Raw genomic sequence first — 21,073 nt, 5'->3', positions numbered from 1 at the left:
AACTCTGAAGAAGGAATTTCCCTTTACCGTTTTCCCAGAATGAAATAAAATTGGCAAAATGCGCAATTAGTTGGTCAATTCAGTTGACTTTTCAGTTATTTTGTATCCTGTCGACAAGTGGTTTAGCAGCTTCGGCATCACCTGAAAATCTCTCCAGTCCTACTCTGGCCCTGTTGAATCAGAACCTTGGGAGGTGGGGCCCAGAAGCCTGTGGCAAGCCCTCCAAATGATACTGCTACACACTAAAGTTTGAGAACTTGGGATATAGACAAAACACTGTACCAAGAGACCTAACTTTTAATCCCAATCGCAAGTTAATGGACTGGGGATGGAGACCTGTCTGATTTCTAGTTTTAGTTGGGTATGAACTTGCACACATTTTGGGATCTTTTTGGGTCTTTTCCAATCTGTAAAATGAGAGGTTTGAACTAGTACACTGAAGTTTCAAACTTTTTTTTAAGCAGTGGAATGCTTTCTTCCAGAGAAATTTTACTTAAACACCAGTATATGAGACACAAAAACAGAAGTCCTTGGTTGAAACAGTAGCCCAGCACCCTGTCTTCTCACCTGCTCTGTGGTGCCTTCTAAAGTACCACTATGGCCTCTTAGTGTTCTAAGAAATGTAGTTTGAGAATCATTGCATTCGAAGACCGTCAAGGTACCTCTGCAATCTGATGTAAGACATCAGGCCAACTTAACCATAGTTTATCTGATCATGGTAACTCAGAGACAGATCTGGGAATACAAACCTTGGATTCAAGGTCTAGATGAACCCCCCATCAGGGTGACTGGGAGTGAGTTATATAGCTTCCGTGGCCTCAGCATCTCATTTATAAAATGAAGTTAACTCTAATTCTTGTTACACCTGCCTTACAAGGCTGTGGGGAGGATCAAATAAAACCATGTATGCGAACATACTTTATATATGGCTAAGTCCTATGTAATTGGAAGAGATTATTGTGGGAGAAATTATCCTTTCAGGTAGTTTTGCTTTGTAACTAGTGCCAAAGATAAGTAGAAATAGAGAACATAGATAGATAGTCTGTAGTTTCTCCTTTATCTTCAAGGGATGTAAATATAATTTTCCTTTTTAATTAAAACCTGTTTACCAGGAAGTGTCCCTTTAAATAAAATGATGCTTAAACAGAGATGTGAGTTAACCTGATGAGTCATTCTACAAAGCTTGTAAAAGTAATGTTTGGGGTAATACTATCTAAAGAAATAATTAGTTTTTCTTAACAATTCGCTGCCCACATTCTAAAAAGGAGAAACAGCTTTGTAATATGTTGTTTATCATTTGTAGCTGCAGCATGCTTAGAAAAATTTCAGTGCAACATTAATTCATATTTATTTAGCTTTTTTTTCTCTGCCAGATGGGTATTCTTGGAGAGATTCATTCATCTACAACCGAGATGCCTGAAAAATACCAAACATTGTATCTTATGGCCTTTTTTTTTTTTGTCATTAGGGAAGTTGTGAATAATTCCTTGTGGAATTTTTGGAAAATTATCTACAAGAAATGTCAAATATGGTTACTGGTGTTAAAAGATAGTCAGATTGAAGACCCTCAGGGTGGCAGAAGGTAAAGATGATGTCTGAAAACTGTCCTCATGAGGAATAGATATCTGCCAATAACTGTGGCCACTTTGAAGGCAACTATCACATGGACCTATCCACATTTTCTGAGCGTGTGTCACTTTGCATTTCCTTAACATATTTGCCCATTACTTGAATCTTCAACTTAACACTGTTGTACACCAATCAGAATATTCTGAAAAGGAATCGACACAGACTGGACAAGATGTTACTCATGATCACCCCATATTTGAGTGGAAAGGCTCTCAGCATTCTTGAACCTCAGAACTGGCTAGGGAGCCAGGGAACAAGGCTCCTGCCAGTGTGCATGTTCACGCACTCAAAAAATTGATACACAGCACTTACTATTGATGAGGCACTGTGTCGGGACTGACCACAACAGATATCCTCTGCTGAGTCATATGTTATAGAGGAGTCAGGCAGGCAGGAGCAGGCTAGGAAGACAAGGAGGCATAGGAGGGGAGCAGGAGAATTTCAAATAGAAAGTATAGTACCTGGAAGGGCCCAGCAGAGAAGACATAGCATGTTCCAAAGACTGAAAAAAGTCCACGTAGCCAAAGTTTAGGGAGACGTGTGGGTAGTGAGGTGAGCTAGTGACAGGTCGTGGAAGACTCTGTCAGCACAGGCCTCCTTTCCCTCCCTTATGTAGTGATAGGACTATTGCCGAGCAGTCAGACTGGCCCGTGGAACCCAGGGAGTTCCATCAAGGGGCCTCCGAGGGTTGGGGAGTCAGAGGTGGAAGAGAATGCTTTGAGGCTTCAACTTCTGCTTCAGTAACAGCTTTGCTAATATCCAAGTCAAATGCTGGGGATCTGAATAAGATAGGGTTTGAAGACTGGGCTCCATGGATTAAAAAAAAAGATTGATGACCACCAGGTCCCCTCCAGCTCCGACATCCTCAGGTAATAGGATCCTGCGCTGCTCCTCCTGAGACACTGCTATCCGAGTTACTGGGGCATCGGCCTATCGTCTCCTGGGGAGCAGCCTGTTGGTTTGTGAACACACATGGGGTTTTGGTGTGAGCAAAGGGTCCTGGGACTTTCTGTCCATTTTTTCACAGAACTTAAAAAAGTCATCCCTGAAACTTTTACTTTTCCACATTGACAGTTTTCGCTTTCTGTCAGCAGGACAGAGAAACCTTCCAGCAAGCTTCATACCTGCCTTCAGAAGGAGAGAATACATCCTACACACACTTAGTATGCCTTTCCATGAGAAATCTTTAGCAAAGTTCTGTAAATCATTCCCCATGCTCAGACTGACACTTTTGATGATCACAGAGCAGACTTTAGGCAATCTTCTGTAGACCCTAGTCACTTTGAGTGACAATTGTTACTTATTTCAGGCACCCTTCCTTCCTCTGACTACAGACACGTGGTCCTAAAGACACACCCACTTACATGCTGAAGGGGGTGAGACCCAGAACAAGGTGCAACCTCTCCTAAAATGAGAACTCACTCTCTGTCTTATCCATAAGCAGCTCCATAAGTGCTAATGGAATTGCCTGCTTTCTGTTCCCCCCCAGCCTCCTCTTTTCTAGACTCTCGCCCTTCAGACCAGCATAACCTCTTTCAGCTCCTCTCACCTGAATTCCTTGGCCTTAACTTCTTGCCTCCTTGACTTCTGGACATTGTCTTTGAGGCCAGGCTTTGGCTCTGAAGCTCAACCTTTGCTGACACATCTGCAGACTGCCCCTGCCCAGCCAGATGAGGTTTGCTTCTTCTGATGCAGAGCAGCCTGGCCATCTGCCCAAAACCCAACACACAGCAGTCACAATATAAAGAATCAGTTTGGACACTACCTGACAGCTCTGACCTTCCCCAGCCCTTCCCAGCTGGAGCCATGAGAAGGCATCCTAAGGGAGACTCAGGCCTCCTCAATTTTGGGTAAGTGGTGCTTCTCAGAGTTTAATGTGCAAAACGAACCCCTGGGGGGTCAGGCCAAAATGGATATTCTGATTCGTTAGGTCTGGGTAGGAACAGATATCCACGTTTCTATGAAGTTCCCGAGTGATGTCAATGGTTCATGAACTTCACTTTGAAAAGTAAGAATGAGAACGTATAGACTAGCAACCTCAGCATCACATGGGCATAGGTCTGGAATAGATGATGATGATGATGATTAAACATCTTTCTCTGTGGCCATTGCTGTGCTGCTAAAACGATTCTTTGCTTTCAAGGAACTTACAATCTAGTAGAATAAAAGTGTTTATTTTGAGCCTAATACTTTAGATAGCTTAATTCTTACAACATCTGTATGAGATTATTACTATCCTGGTTTATACATGAGAAATCAGAGCTTTAGAGAAGTTAAAAACACTTGTCAAAGGTTACACTGATGGGAGATAACAACCTGAATTCCAGTTCTTATCTCTCTGGCTCTGAGCCTTCATGCCTTCTAGGATATTTCAGGCACCTTTTCCTTAATCTTATTATGTTGCCCAAATCCATACAGCAGGGCAACTCTTTGAACCCTTGGGACCCTGCTCCAAATCCCAGACAATTTGGCTTGAAATTATGCACCCAGCTATTTCCTCCTCATCCACCCATCCACCAGACTAGATATTGATAACCTAATTACCTAGAAATACAAAGTATTGCTCCATATTGCAAAATAGCTCCTAGGAACTAGCCAAAAGAATATTCCCTTTCCTCTACAATTTACTCTCATGGTTCTTTGGCATTTCACACTCAGCATCAAGCACTTCAAAAAGTAAATAAGCTACGTAATAGATATCATGAACAAAGAAGGAGGCAGCACTAATTTATACAAACTTCATTCTCTGACCTCTTAATTCAGGACAGTATACCTAATGGTTCAATCATCCTTTCCCTTGGGATAGATAGAGCAGCTAGCAGAGCTCATGATGTGACTTGTCCCAAGTCTCAGCCCTGCCAGTCTCTGCCAAGGCTCTGGGAGAGCAGAAACAGTGGGATAGAGTCTGGGGCAATTGTCTGCACACAGTCAACAAGAGCCCTGGCCTGTGGTCAAGGCTTTGCCTTCTCTAATCCTCCTTACTCCCTCCTTACCCTGCCCTTCTTAGCAGGGCATACCTCTCTAGTAAGCAAAGAGCTGACTTCCTACTGGCTCATTTATTCCCATTTAACTATCCAGCGAAGGGTAGGAGGAATATTTGCTACAGCCTCAACTGCTTTATCTTACTTAGAATGGCATCATTTAGCAAGAGTTAGGAATTGAAATGTATTATTTCCAGTTCTGACTGACAGTTGTAATGTTTTCTCTGTTTGTTACGGAATGCAATCCATTCTACCCAACACACTTGGTATGACTTTCCATGAGAAATCTTAAGCAAAATTCTGTAAATCATTCCCCGTGATCAGACTGACACTTTTGATGATCATAGAGCAGACTTTAGGCAATCTTCTGTAGACCCTAGTCACTTTGAGTGACACCTGTTACTTGTTTAAGGCTCCCTTCCTTCCCCTCACATACCCAACAGCTGATAATACCTGCACAATCCAAGCCCAAGTTTGCCTTGGACCTTCTGAGCCTCTAGCTGCTTGTAGCTTGATCCTCTGATTGCATTTCCACCATCCTCTTCCCCTGTACACTTCAGGCGGCTTTAACCACACCATGGGCACCAGCTCTGTAAGTCACTCAAACTCCTTTTGCAACCCCCAATCAGACAAAATGTAAACATATTTATGGTCCGTATTTGCTGGCTCGTGGTTTCCTTTAATTCAAAGTTGAAGCCCCCTCAGGGTTTGCCATGGTTTCTTTGCAAGCCAGAATAGTTATTTCCCGTGAACATGGAGGTGGCTGGTGGAGCTTCAACCAGACTAACCACAGCATCCTGTAGTCAATGTATAGATCATTTGGGGCTTGTGCGGACTTTATGTGCATCTTGAAAAGTTCTGAGCGTTATTTGATCTAGTGCATTAAGAAGTAATCCAAAGTAAAATATCAAAGCATTGCATGAATATTTTCCTTTTGGGAGTCCACCCAAGTCTAAAAAATTTTGTAGTCAAACTCTGTAATTTTTTTTGTTTACCTACAATGTGGACTGTATAATTTTGACAATTTTCAGGCATTTTTTTTTTTGCTGCAAATTCTTTTGAAACCAGTGGCAAATGCTTAGTGTTATGGACAATATTGACTGCAAATTAGTTTTGAAATTTAAAAAAAAAGGAAAAATAAATTATTTCATTTTAGGTGTTCTAAAACCTGACTAATTAAAGTATATTTTTTCCTTTTCTCAAGTCCACATGCTATTTTTTTATCTTAGAAAAATGTAAATGATTTTAATGTAGTAAGTACCTGATAGCCGCTAGCCTACTCAGATCTCTACTTGGTGAATATCAGCAGGCAACACCTAAGATTATTGTCACAACTGAGAAGATATTTAAAACTCAACACATTTTCAAACATTCATTAGTTATTCATTCATTCAATGAATATACAGCTAGTACTTACTATGTACCAGAAATTGTTCTGGGTTTTAGGTCTTAAAATGATGAAAAAGATACTGTATTTCTGCCTGCATGGAGTTTATATTCTAATGGAGGCTCAAATGTTTATTAATTGAAAACATGAATGAATGAAGTAGAGAGAGGAAGGAGGCTAGGATTGGGCTGGATTGTGGTCAAAGTAACCAACAATTTCTGATAATGCCTGAGGACTTAGACAAGCCAGAGGAAGTCAGGCCCAGGTGTCTGAACCAGCTTAGAGACCTCACCCATTCTCCCTACACTCATGGGCCCTATAAGATGCTCTGTCTCCACATTCAAATGCTTGGGAAGTCATTGCTGTTTTCACCTCCATCCTCCCTTTTGCTCCTACCTGCTTCTTAATGTTGGCACCAGTTATAGTGTTCCTCTTTGCTGTCTCTTCTGTGCCAGGTTCCTTTGGATTAATACTTCTTTGGCCTGGTTGTTGGTTCTCCTCCTTGCCTTCGTCTCTAGATTCTCTCCTTGGGATCCCTTCATATATTCCATAGCTATTGACAGTTCCTGCCTTAATCTGAACCCACATCTAGTTTCTAAATTGGCGCCTTAGCACCCCTGACCTAACAGGGGAAATAGATGCCAGGGATTGGAGCTTAGCAGGCATGAGCTTATTTGGGAGGACCATGGTAGGGAGGAAGAGATTGACAGGAGAAGATCAAGGGGTCAGAGATTCAGGGTTGGCTTTCTGTCTGCCAGTAACTAAAGTGCAAAATAAAAAGTTAAGGTAAGATCCGATCTTGTGAAAGGCAAGTATGATGGGCTAGGAGCAAGGCTGAAATTTGGTGGGCACGTGGATGCCCACCAAATTCAGGCTGTGTTAGTATTAATACCAGACTCCATAACTGGGAGTCTGAAATCACTGATCTGACAGTCTGGTTAAAACCAAGACTCACACAGAGTACTGGTTAAAAACACAGACTTTGAGAGGAGACAGGAGAGTGTGTGAATCCCAATTCTGCTGCTTACTAGCTCTGTGACCTTGGGTACATTGCTTCACCTTTCTGATCCTTAGTCTCCTTACCTGTAAAATGGGAATGGTAACACCTACTTTACATGGATGTGGGGAGGATTAAATGAATGCATTTGGGATGTCTCTTCAAAAAGAAAGGCTGATAAGGCTTTGAGCACCTAGGGTTCCCCACGAGGCTGAAGTGAGGAAGGGATGATGGTCAGCAGCCCAGGGCTGGCATGATGACTATGGTTTCAACAGTACTTTAGTGCAGTTATTCAGGTCTGGCTGCTGCAGAGCAATTACATTTCGTGGGTGTGCTCTCCCACTGGGTCTGCAGGAGAGGGTGGATGGCAGTACTCTCGTATTTGCCATAGCTCTACTGTGAGCTCATAACCTCTTTGAGAACTGCAGCAATGTGTCTCCTTCCTTTAAGCTCAAACAGTGGTGACCAAAAATTGAAAACAGGCATATGTATCTGGCCTTTGTTGCTGAGTTCATTCCATACACCAAAGTTGGACTTAACCTTTTATTCTTCAGCTCAGAAATCTTCAGTTGCTCCTTATTTTTAACTGCATTATTTGCTCCACTTTCTAGGCCTTTATAACCTGATTTCAAGTTACTAGTCTCTCAGCTCCCTTTGCTTCCTGACACCATCCCCTGCCTTCTTCCCCTGCCCCCACCCTCTCCCCCGGCCCCCTGCCCTGCTCTGTCCCACCTAAACCTATGTCTTTCAATCATAGCTTCCCTTTTTACCTTGGGTGCTTCTCCTCCAGTTGACCCTGTCCTTTCTCTCTTTAAAATCCTACTCTTTCTTTAACCTGGTTCAAGTCTCATCTTGTCTTTGAAGGACTTTTTGACTCGTGGAATGATTACAGATCTACATGTCCCAGAACTCCTGTAATACTTAATAGTTTAGAATTTATCACATTTCACAAAATCTAAGATGCCATCAACTGAAGGTGCAACATTGTTTTATGTACCATTAGAAAAATGCTTATAATTGAACTGGCAACCATAAGATGTAAGACAGAAATGCTAACCTGTAAAAGACTACATCTTAGAATCAATTAAATATGGTAATTGTTTAGTAATATGTATTATTCATAATTAATGGACATAATTATTTCTTAATTGTTTATTTTCTGACTCCCCTGCTAGAACATATACTTCATGAGGACAGATTTCATGCCTGGCTCATTAACTAATCATCCAGCACACTGTCTAGTACTCAATAAATGAGAGGATAAATAGACTTCTAAATTGAATGGAAAGTTCCTTAAATTCAGTGATTATGTATTGCACTTATATATACCTATTTTTTTAATTGATATATAATATGCATACAGTAAAATGCACTAATCTTACGGGCAGGGCCTAAAGTCTTTTTATATTTGTATACATTTGCTTTATAATCACTCAAATTAAACTATAGAACATTTTCCTACAGTACTTTGCTCAGTGTTGAGGAAGAAGGAGATATTTATCCATACTGTAGACCTCAGTTTTAGCACATTAGTGTTTTCCCCAGTTCAGTGGCTCTCAGACTCTCGTATGCATTAAAATCTCCTGAAAGGTTTGTAGAAACACATTTCTGGGCACCGCCTGCACAGTTTCTGATTTACAGGGTTTGTGGCAGAGCCGAGAATTTGCTTTTCTAATAAGGCAGTACTGACGCTGCTCTAATGAGGGGCTGAAGGAGGTGTCTTCTCAATGGTATTAAATGTCTCCCAAGTCAGGAGCTCATTCTAGCCAGGAGTTCCTCAACCTTTCTTTGCCATGGACAGCCTGGGCAGTTGGGTGAAACCCATGTACTTCTCAGAATAATATTTCTAAATGGAATAAAATAAGACACCTAGGACTACAAAGAAAGCCAACTATATTAAAATGGATTGTTCAGATTATTTTAAAATTATTTTAAAAATCATAATATTTACAATATTTGCAACAAGCCAACTATAATGTGATATAAAAAATTTGGAGTTTCTATTGGTGATAAACTCACGCACCTCTTGATTACTAGTACTGTGATTGGTGCTTACATTTAGAATGGAAGGAAATGATAAATTTCAGATAGAGATTAGTAAAAATAAAGAACCTAGGGTAGGAGTTTTTGCCCTGGTACAATCTGAAATGGGATGCTCTACCCTTTATATTTAGTGACGTTCCAAAGACTTCAATTCAGTGTGGTTCAATGTTATTAATTATCTCTTATGTGGAGACAATGTAATAAATACTCAACATTCAGAGATGTTATTATTCAAGAGAGGTTCTTATTAGTTTTGGTGAGGGAAGATCAAAATGTAAATTGATAATTAAAGTGGAGTGTGACATATGCAGAAACAGAAGTATGCACAGGTACAGAACAAAGAATGGAGTGGTTTATGCAGAAGCATGAGAGAAGGGGCTACTATCTCAGTTAACTAGAACTCGATGAAGAGAAATTGTGGTGGTTGACTGTAAAATCAGGGGTCCCTGACGAAACATGTCCAGACATTTGGGCTTCCCCAAGTTGACTCCGAATTTGACCACAAAACTGGCCTTGGCCAGAGAACATTAGCAAGCATGACACAAATACTTGCACATTGGGGTTTGTCTTTTGTAATGCTTGGACTTCAGCTGCCATGTGAGAAGCTGGGGCTTAGATTACTCAATGAAGAGAAGCTCTGTGTGGGGGGTGGTCCTGGAGGATCAGTGGCCATCTTGGATGTTCCAGCTTACGGTGACTCTCACCTGAAGAGAGCAACATAAGAAACTCCAAGTAGGGAGTGAACCGTATAAGAACAGCTCAAAAACCACAGAATTGTGAGAAATAATAAATCACTGTTTTAACCACTATTTTTAATTATATTTTATTGATTATGCTATTACAATTGTCCCAATTTTCCCCTCTTTGTCCCCCTCCACCCTGAACCTCCATCTCCCTCCAGCAATGTTCACACCATTATTGTTCACATCCATGGGTCATGCATAGGTTCTTTGGCTACTCCATTTCCTATACTGTATTTTATATCCCCGTGGCTATTCTGTAACTACCTATTTGTACTTTTAATCCCCTCACCTCTTTACCCATTCCCCCACAGCCCCCTCCCATTTGGGAACCATTAAAACCCTCTCCATATCCATGATTCTGTCTCTGTTCTTGTTTGCTTAGTTTGTTATTTAGATTCAATTGTTGATAGATATGTATTTCTTGTCATTTTATTGTTCATAGTTCTGATCTTCTTTTTCTTAAATAAGTTCTTTTAACATTTCATATAATAATGGTTTGGTGATGATGAACTCCTTTAATTTTTTCTTGTCTCAATAATATCTTTGCTGGGTCAAGCAATCTTGGCTGTAGGTCCCTACTTTTCATGACTTTGAATATTTTTTGCCAATTTCTCCTACCCTGCAAAGTTTCTTTTGGGAAATCAGCTGAAAGTCTTATGGGTAACTAACTGTAGGTACCTGTAGGTAACTAATTGCTTTTCTCTTGCTGCTTTTAAGATTCTCTCTTTATCTTTAACTTTTGGCATTGTAGTTATGATGTGTCTTGGGGTGGGCCTCTTTGCATCCATCTTGTTTGGGACTCTGTGCTTCCTGTACTTGCATCATGTGTATTTCCTTCACCAAATCAGGAAGGTTTTCTTTCATTATGTTTTCAAATAGATTTCCAATTTCTTGCTCTTTCTCTTCTCCTGGCACCCCTATGATGTGAATGTTGGACCTCTTGAAGTTGTCCCACTGGCTGCTTATACCATCCTCATTTTTTTGGATTCTTTTTTCTTCTTGGTCTGATTGGTTGTTTTTTGCTTCTGCATGTTCCAAATCATTGATTTGATTCTTGGTTTGATCCACTGTACTGTTGTTTCCTGTATATTGCTCTTTATTTCAAGTAGTGTATCCTTCATTTCTGACTGGATCTTTCTTATGCCATTGAGGTCCTCACTAAGTTGCTTGGGTATCTTTATAACCAGTGTTTTGAACTCTGCACTGATAGACTACATCTCTCTTTTTTGTTTAGTTCTTTTTCTGGAGTTTTGTTCTGTTCTTTCATTTGGGCCATGTTTCTTTGTTTTCTGATTTTGGCAACTTCCCTGTGTTTGTTTCTATGTATTAGGCAGAGCTGCTATGACTCCCTGTCTTGATAGCATAGCCTAATGTAGTAGGTATCCTGTAGGGTCCAGTGGCACAGCCTCCCCTATCACACAAGCTGTGTATTCAAGGTGTGCCCTCTGTGTAAGCTGAACACACCCTCCTCTTGTAGTTGAGCCTTGATAGCTGTTGGCAGGTTAATGGGAGAGGTTTACCCAGGCTGTCAGCCCCAAGGACTGGCTGTAACCACTTACCACCAACCTCCAGCTGTGCAGGGGCAGGGTGGTGGTGCTCTGAAGTGGTCTTTAGCTGTCCACTGAGTACACAGACTCTAGGGTTTCCTGGGTGGTGCAGGTCAAGGTGAGCCCCTATCTGTTTTTTGCCTGGGTCCACCTTGCCTGGGCTATAAAATAATCTGAGATGGCTGCTACTTGTGCTAGGTTTGGTGATTTCCAGGCAAAGCCAAGCTGTGAATCTAGGTTGGTTCCTGTTAGTGCCAGGCCTGGGGCCCTTTAGCAAGAGATACAGCAGCTAGGGGGTTACTGATGCCAGCTGTTGCTTGTTTGTTAGGATTTAGGAATTTGTGAAGCATGAGCCAATACTACCCATTCATATAGAAAAATAGCTTTGGTGGGCCTGTATATTGGATGGGACAGAGTCTCTAGGGATATCCAGGGTGGGGGAAAGTGTTAGCCAAGTTGGACTTCCGGCAAAGAGGGAGGCATAAGTAGAAACACTTTGCCTCCTCATGCATCCAAAAGAAGGACAAAAACAAAGTAAAAAACAAAAAACAACCAGAACTGCCAAAAAATCAAACTGCATGGAAGTCTGACAACCAAGGAGTTAAAGGAGAAACATTCATCCAGACTGGTATGAGGGGTGGAGACAGGCAGCCAGGGTGGAGAGGATGTGTGACAAGGTGACAGACAGTGGCTGGTGGACTGGGCGGTCCCACATTCATGTGTGGATTAACCTGGAGGAACAAATGGGCAGCTAGACAGAATACAAAACCCAGGGTTACAGCACGGGAAAAGAAAGCCTCAAAATCTTAGAAGGTAAAAGCCTGTGGGGGTTGCAGCGGCAGGAGAAACTCTCAGTCTCACAGAAGAGTCCATTTGTAGGGACCCACAGGGTCCTAGAACATACACAAATCCACCAACCTGGGAATCAGCACCCAGAAGGGCCCAATTTGCTTGTGGGTAGTGGGGGAAGTGATTGAAAGTGGGGCAAGAGCTGAGCAAGTGGTATTGTTCTCTCTCTGACTTCCCCCACAGACAGCACCACAATGCAGCGAGGTGGGTCACCATGCCCTGGTAAATACCCAAGGCTCTGCTTCTTACAACGTGTCAGGTGCACCAAGACAAAGAAATATGGCCCGAATGAAAGAATAGATCAAAACTCCAGTAAAAGAACTAAGTGATGAGGAGATAGTCTACCTATTAGATGCACAGTTCAAAACACTGGTAATCAGGATGCCCACAAAAAAGACTGAGTACAGTTGCAAAGTAGAGGAAGAAGTGAAGACTATGCAAAGTGAAATAAAAATAATATATACAGGGAACCAACAGTGAAGGGAAGGAAACTGGGATCAAATCAACAATTTTAAACAGAAAGAAGAAATAAACATTCAACCAGAATAGAATGAAGAAACAAGAATTCAAAAAAATGAGGAGAGGCTTAGGAACAACTTTAAATGTTCCAACAACCAAATCAAAGGGGTTCCAGAAGGAGAAGAGGAAGAGCAAGAAACTGAAAACTTATTTGAAAAAATAATGAAGGAAAATGTCCCCAATCTGGCGAAGGAAGTAGATTTCCAGGAAGCTCATAGAGTCCCAAACAAGTTGGACCCAAGGAGGAACACACCAAGGCATATCATAATTAAATTACCTAATATCAAAGATGAGGAGAGAATCTTAAAAGAAGCAAGAGAAAAGGAGAGTTACCTACAAAGGAGTTCCCACAAGACTATTAGCTGATATCACAAAAGAAACCTTACTGGCAAGAAGAGGCTGGAAAGAAGTATTCAAAATCATGAAAGGTAAGGACCTACATCCAAGATTACTCTATCCAGCAAAGCTATCATTTAGAATGGAAGGGCAGATAAAGTGCTTCCCAGATAAAGTAAAGTTAAAGGAGTTCATCATCACCAAGCCCTTATTTTATAAAATGTTAAAGGGACTTACCTAAGAAAAAGAAGATCAAAACTATGAACAGTAAAATGACAACAAACTTACAAGTACTATCAACAACTGAACCTAAAAAACAAAAACACTTTAGGTAAACACCTAGAACAGGAACAGAATCACAGAAATGGAGATCACATGGAGGGTTATCGGCAGGGAGGGAGTAGGGGGAGAATGAGGCAAAAGGTACAGGGAATAAGAAGCATAATTGGTAGGTACAAAATAGAGAGGGAGGTTAAGAATAGTATATGAAATGGAGAAGCCAAAGAACTCATATGCACGACCCAAGGACATGAACTAAGGGGGATGGGATGCTGCTGGGAGGGCAGGTGCAGGGCCAAGGGGGATAATGGGGAGAAAAAAATGGGACAACTGTAATAGTATAATCAGTAAAATATAGGTAAAAAAATAAAACAGTGTTAGCCGGGTTGATGTAGTTTCAGATACGGCACCAGCCTGTTGGCTCTGTGTTTGTGTGGGGGGAAGGCTCAGAAGAGGGACAATGGCCTCTGTCTGCCTTTCTGTTTGGGAGGGAGATGTCCCCCAGCTCTCTCCTTGATGCCAGATACTTCACTTTCTCCCTGTGTGCCAGCGGTGCCTTCAGGCTGCTATCCCAGAGGAAGCTGGAGCTCAGAGGGAGTGAGTCTGAGTAGGCAAGTCCATGTGTGGGTTCTTTAAGAGGAACTGCCTGGAACTGAACTGCTTGGGACTCCAGAAGTTTCTTTCACCAACTCAATCCCTGCTGGTTTTTACAGCCAGATGTTATTGCGGCTTATCTTCCTGGCACTGGAACCCTGGGCTGGGGGGCTTGGTGTGGGGCTAGGACTCCTTGCTCCCAAGATATCCCTGTGCACATGGATGTGGGACCAGCCTGTTCCCTGATTCTGCCCCTCCTACCAGTATGGATGGATGTGGTTTCTTTAAATTTGTAGTTATCAAACATCCATTCAACCCAATTTCTGATGGTTCTGAGTGATGGTTGTTATATATTTTAGTTTTAGTTTTGATGTGGCCGTACAAGGAGGCAAGCTGTGTTTACCTGCACCTCTATCTTGACTGGGAGTAACCACTATATTTTGGAGTGATTTGCCACACACCAATAGCTAGCTGAAATAGTTGCAGAGGCAAAAACACTTTGCAGAGGTAAAATAAATGGATGCAGAGATTTTTCTGTAAACAAATAAGAAGAGTTTCCAGGGACACTCTTATATTTCATACATTTAAATCTTGTAAGATCTGTGGCTAAAGAATTGCCCTGATAATTACGATTCTGGTAAACTTAAACACTGATATTCAGAAAATGATTACTTTACAATCGTATTCTTAAAACCTGGGATTTTGAGCTGAAAAATATTTGGAATGCATGCAACCTAAACTTCATTTGAGAGATAAGGGCACTGAGGCCTGAGAGGTTAATGCCACACAGTGTGTTGTTTGTAGGATCTAGAAGGGAAGCCAAATCTCCTGGTTTCTAATGCAGCCGTTTAAGAAGTAAGAAATAGTAATTTGTAGATCATCATTTCCATTATCTTCTTTTATTTTCACAATAGACAAAGTGAATATTTTTATGCCATCCAATTTTATAGATAAAACCCCTGAGATTTGGATTTGAAGAGATCTGCTCACTTCTAATTATTCATAAAACCAGGACTAGATTTTATGGCCCTGGTTTAGGGCTCTTTCATGGTATCATGCTGCCTGTGATGTTCAGTATAAAAAGCAAGGAAATAAGCTAATATATTTTTGAAAGAGAATCAGTAGTGGACACTAATCGAATACCTCATAGTGATATACCATGCACATAATAGTCACTCAATAAATATTTGTAATATGAAATGAATGCATGAATGAATTAATGAATGAGTAACTGAATAAACAAGGGATGGAACAAGGTTATGTTTCATTGTTACTGAGCATTACATTCTTGATGTGTGTGGTCAAGATTCCGCTGTACTTAAAAAAGGAGAGGGAATAAAAATGCCAGTTCAGTAGTAATGACAACATTTTATTATTGTATTTTGAATACTACTGTTGTAATTATTGTGCTTTGAATTCTAAAGCAGAGTAATGAATACAAAGGTATGTCATACATTTCAAGATGTCTCTCTTATACTGTATGTAATAACTCAAAAGACATTCTATGGACATGCCACAGTGGTAGAAATGAGGTGAAGGGAGACCTTCCAACTGAGTCATCAGGAAACAAAGGTTAATTCCCTGCTCCCAAGGGGAAAAACTGAGGTAGAGCAAGTGACTCAGACATCCGTGAACAGCCTTGTCCAAGAGAAATATAATGAAAACCCCATATTTAATTAAAAAATTTTTAGTAGACACACATGAAAAAGTAAAAAGAGACAGATGAATTTAATTTTGAGATTATATTTTATTTAATTCACTATGTCCAAAATATTATCTTCTCAACATGTAATCAATACAAAATTGTTAACGAGATATATTCCTTTTTTTGGGGGGGTGGGTGTTTTACACGTAAGGCGTATCTCAATCCAGATTAGTCACATTTCTAGTGCTCCACAGCCACACGTGGCTAGGGGCTATCATATCGTCAGCACAGGCCTAGTCACACAGGACACAATGACTCGTTAAAGACACAGTGATGGTAATTACAGCAGACAGGAAGTGGTGTCCTAAGGAGTGCTTCAGGAAGTTACCCTGCTTTAGTCCAAATGCACAACCCAGACCACTGACTGAAGCTTTAAGGGAGACTTTACTAACCCCTGGGAAAGCTAGGCCCAGAGTTTCAACAGCCATCTGGGAAGGTATTTGGCTGTGTAGCTCTGAGCAAATAACTTAACCTTCATATAACTCAGTTTCTCATCTGTTACCACTTAGCTGCTCAGATGATTACATGAAATAATAGGTAAAAGCATTTAGTCAACACCTGGCAGGTAGGAAGCACACAATAGCAGCTATAATAACCTACTAGTATCTCACCTGATCCCACTAACCCGCTTTTGGATTTTTAATAAAAGATTAGTAGAGCTCCCTATATATCACTATCTTCTTTCTACAGCAAGTATGAAGGGCTCTTAGGTAAGGTGAATTAAAAAAAGAAAAACAAAGGAAAACAAAAACCAAAAAACTAGACTTCTTCTACCAAAGGGGATCTCATATTAAAAAAACAAGGTGGTGTTCTACTTTTTATTGTAGTAAAATATACATAACATAAAATTTATCACTTTAACCATTTTTAAATGTATGGGTCTGTGGCATTTGTTACATTCACATTGTTCTGCAACCATCACCATCATCCACCGCCAGAACTTTTCCAATATCCCATGAGGAAACTCTGTACCCACCCACTCCCCCGTACCCACTGTTTCCAGCCCCTGGTGAACACTATCCTACTTTCTGTCTCTTTGTATTTGACTGTTCTAAGTATATCCTTTAACATTTGAGTTGATTTCTTCTCTTTTTTTGAAGTAAATTTTGTGCTTTCTTTAAACATTAAAATAAGAAAATTTGTTCTAAAATACTGATAGAATAAACCGAGAGATTTTTTTTTTTAAAGAATAATTAATGTTGGAATGCATGTTGGTAATGCCCAGGTGAAAGGCACTGAACTATGGTGATTACACATACATATCTGAGGAAGATGGTTGCCACCAAGGGTTTTCCTTACTTTCTGAGAGGAACTCTGTATGAAAACATATACACATACACTCATAAAGGTTGTAAATAATGATGCCAACAATCTTCATGAATATCAACAATCTTTCTGGTATAATAGATACTTGGGTTCCAGCCTTTGTCACTAGTTTGCCATTTGGGCTGGGCTTAGGGCCTGATCCTTCCAAGTTCCTCCTTATCTTCATCTGTAAAATGTAGATTCTAATAGCTGTCCTTCCCACATCAGAGGGTTGATGTGAAGATCAAACAAGATAATCAAAGTGAAAGAGCTTTGAAACAAAGCCATGTAGAAACGCAAGGGATTATTAAAGACTGTGGAGAGATTGTGAACACAGTTTGATTCAAGGCCAAAATCTTGTACTTCCAAAATTTAATAAGATATTCAGTATCTGCAAATTATTTAGAAAACCAGACTCCTGCTTTGGTGACTCAGTACCATGACCGAATTGTGTTCTAAGTGCTGTACATTTGATGCCTACTGCTATAAGTCATCTAACCACATTACCACACTAGATGTAATTGTACAGCATTTTAGCAGTATCTTCAGTTTTTGGTGGGTAAGAAGTTATAAATCCACATAGCTTCAAGACAAAGTGATGTCTTCACAAGGAAGAATTTTTTGTATTTTCATGTTTACTTTTTTGTAGTGGCAAGATAGATGCTCTTTATAACATGTCTACTATGAGAGACCTGCCTGCCAATTCAATTTAATAAGCATGTATTGAGTGCCTAGGAAACGTAAGTCATTTTGGGTAGAGAGAGCGGTCATCCCCAACCCTGTAAACAACACTCCTTTTCATTTCACTTCCACAGAGTTGCAAGAATTTTATCTATGTTCATATGGGGGTTCCAAATTTAAGTAACCCACTTCGACCTAGAAAATTCCTTCAGGCCCATACTGCACCTGCACATTTCTGAGCTCACTTTTCCCATATCACTCAGTTTTCACAGATCCAGTACCAAGTTTTACATTTGGCCTTGCCCCTTCCTCCTCCCCACCCCGCCTAGGATTTCACTTTCTCCTTCCAATGCATTACTGTTACTCTTTTCTTTCCAAAAACTATAAGACCTCTCTTGTAACATTTATCATACTATTATTTATTGCGATCTTACCTTGAGTCAGGCAATGTGCTATGTGTATTACAGCATCTCCCTTACATAGGGCAGGTAATGTTGCTATTTAAAAAAAAAAATTATTTGTTTTTAGAGAAAGGGGAAGGGGAGGGAGAAAAAGAGGGAGAGAGAAATTGGTGTGGGAGAGGAACATTGATGGGTTGCCTCTCGCATGTGCGCCTTGCATGCCTCCCCACTGGGAACCCACAACCCAGGCATGTGCCCTGACAAGGAATCGAGCCAGAAACATTTCACTTTGCAGGATGATGCCCAACCAACTGAGATACACTGGTCAGGGCACTATTTCTATTTTATGGGAGAGGTACAGAGGCTTAAAGATGTTAAGTGACTTATGCAAAGTCACTGTGTAGTTTACTGGTGGAGTTGGGACATGCACGGTAGCCTATACATTTAATAACTGCATTGCACTATCCCTACCCCCTTGCCTTTCTCTTTGATATCTGTAAAATTTAGGTGTCACTTATACTCAAACCATTTTGAAGAGTAGCAATCTACTATAGGTAAAGAGGAACAGCCACTGCTGACTTGGTACAATCATGTTAACTAAGCCATTCAGTACTCACATATGCAAGCCACTCTTCTAAACATATGCACTTTCTCATTTTAACTTTCACAGTAGACTTAAGAGGAGAGCATTAGCACCTCTTTAACAAATAAGCAAACTGTGCAGCATGGAGAAGTAACTGTAAGGTCCTGTTAGACAGTGGCGGAGACAGTATTTGAAACTTGGCCATATGATGTCAGAGCTCTAACTTTTAACCTCTGAGCCACACAAGCTCTTTGGATGAGTTGAGGACCCCCAACAAAACCCTGTCTCAAAAGTTCTCTCCCATGTGCCTGCCTCAGAGCTTGAAGTGAGAATCCTTAGCGCCGCCCGAGCAGGTAGGAGTTGCTGTTTGTTTCCTGGGGAGGGGTAACGCTGGGAGTAGCAAAGCCCTGTAAAAGGTGATACAAGGTACTCACAGGTGAGCAAGACTCAATACCTGTCCTCCTGCCTGGAGAGGTGCAGAAGGAGATAACCAAGGAAGGTACAATCAACACTGAAAGGGAGGTACCAAAACAAATGAGGTCATGCCACTCCTTTCTTAAAATCTTACCAGCAGCCATCACCAACAGGATACAACAGCTTCCCTCAGCAAGGCAGGCATGCTACGCCTCCTGTATCTGTCTCCTTAGCTTCATCTTGGCCCATCTGTCATATATCTTGGGCACCAGCCACTACATATGACAGGCATGTCCATGTCTTCCTTGTCTCTCTGCACCCACTATTCTCTCCTGCTTCCATCTGACCTAAGTTATAACCCTCCCTCAAGACTCACTTTGGTTACACTTTACTTCAGCTCCACTCCCAACGTGTGACTCTATAACACTTGGTACACCTAGGATAGCAGTTATCACCCTACATGGGAATTACTTACAAATTTGTCTCTTCAAAGGCAAGGCGAGTGGCTTGATCCTTTTTTTGCATGCTGAGTGCTCACCCGGAACTGGGACAGAGTAGACTCCAGAAGTTTGGGTGACAGTTAGAACGCACACGCGAACACAGTGCAAGGATTCCAAAGCCAGGTTAGCAGTCGTGCGCCCAGCACTGGATGACGTCTTTGGGATTCCGCATTTGTAACTTTGGCAGAAGGAAGATCTTTGGAAGAACCCAAGGCAGACCCGGGCTGCTCTCATGTAGATGGATAGCACTAACTGGGGAGATGATGACGGAGAAGGCCCTGAGGCCCACCAATTTCAGGAGTTTGCCTGGGCTGACCCAATATCAGTAATTTCTGAAAACTGGCTATGATCCAATATTGTATTTATAGGCTTGCCCATCTCCCCACCAGCCTGCACCTTCCAGCATGGTGCCAGTCCTCTTCGTACATCCCATTGAGTGGCTCAGGCAGTACACCCTGTGCTCACCGTTTATCCAGGTGTTATTTTATTAGACACTTTGAAAGGATGATCTCATTTTAATCAATCTTCTCAACCTGTGAGATATTTTCATCTATTTTATTCGTGAGGAAACTGATGCGCGGAGCGGTTAAAAAATCTTGTTTGGGTCACGAGGCTCCAAGCCATTCGGCGCCCCTTTCCCTCCTGGATGGTTGACGCCAAATGAGTGGATCGGCTCCTCGCGCTCCACGCTCTCGGGTTCCAAGGTCCCCTAACGCAACAGTGTTAAAAAAAAAATAACAGCGCTGCTTGCTTTGCGCAGTTAAAAAGTTGTTTCCGAGCAAGGTACGTTTGAGAAGGCTGGGACGGGAGGACCGGGAGGGCCGAGGAGGAGAAAGAAACCGATGGGGCGGGAGAGGGTGGGCGAAGAGCCGGCAGGGGGCTGGAGTCCGCGGGCGCCAAGGGCGGGTAGGGGCGGGTCGGGGAGCAGGCTCCGCGCTATTGGCCCGCAGCCCCGGAGCGGCCCCAGCGCAGCGCCCGCCGCTCGCGGGTGGAGCCTACACACGCAGCCCTGAGCTGACAGCTGCCGGGCGACACCTGGACCGCCGGGCTGGCGAGCGAGCCGGGCAGAGCCGCCAGCGCCCCGCCAGGGCAGAGGAGGCTCGTGGTGCCCGACCTCAAGGAAGGTAACACACCGCGCCCGGGGTTGCTGGGTTTGCACCACCTGGCTCGGGTCTGCAGGTAAGAGGATGAGGAAGGCTGCGAGACGCGATCCCTGCCCGTCTGCGATCCGCAGAGCGACTGGGTTCTAGTCTCGATATTTTGCTTATTCGCTGTGTTACCTCGGGCAACATTCTCTCCCTCTCTGGGTCTCGGTTTTCTTCTTTGTTCAATGAGGGAGTCTTCCGAATTCCAAAACGTGAACTCCGTCTTGGCGGCTCGCAAGCTCCCTTCCTCAGTTTCCCACCTACATAAGAGCCAACTGCGCTGCCCAGATGGCTGAGTCTCCAGGAAGTTGAGGTTCCTGGGTAGGTAGGTGGGGGTTCTGCTGGCCGGCCCTGTTTCCTGAGGCTTTTGAGGACTGAGCCCGGGTTGGGATGGGCTGCCGACGGGACCTGGCTGCAGAGTAACTGCCCACAGAT

The 21,073-nt window shown here is 42.2% G+C and overlaps 1 protein-coding gene across 1 annotated transcript in view; it reads left to right on the top strand.

Annotated features, from left to right (window-relative positions):
- The first annotated feature begins 20,518 nt into the window (after positions 1-20,518).
- Positions 20,519-21,073, top strand: part of SYTL2 (synaptotagmin like 2) — a 102,882-nt gene continuing 102,327 nt past the window's right edge. The window contains exon 1 of the mRNA XM_054576370.1: positions 20,519-20,672. The gene's annotated coding sequence lies outside the window, so the exon portion shown is untranslated. The remainder of the gene's footprint in view (positions 20,673-21,073) is intronic.

This window comes from Pteronotus mesoamericanus, unplaced genomic scaffold, assembly GCF_021234165.1.
Source record: "Pteronotus mesoamericanus isolate MK-2021 breed Mesoamerican mustached bat unplaced genomic scaffold, CSHL_Meso_final contig_33, whole genome shotgun sequence".
In the NCBI taxonomy this organism is placed as follows: Eukaryota; Metazoa; Chordata; class Mammalia; order Chiroptera; family Mormoopidae; genus Pteronotus; species Pteronotus mesoamericanus.
This window is presented reverse-complemented; position numbering and strand designations above follow the sequence as displayed.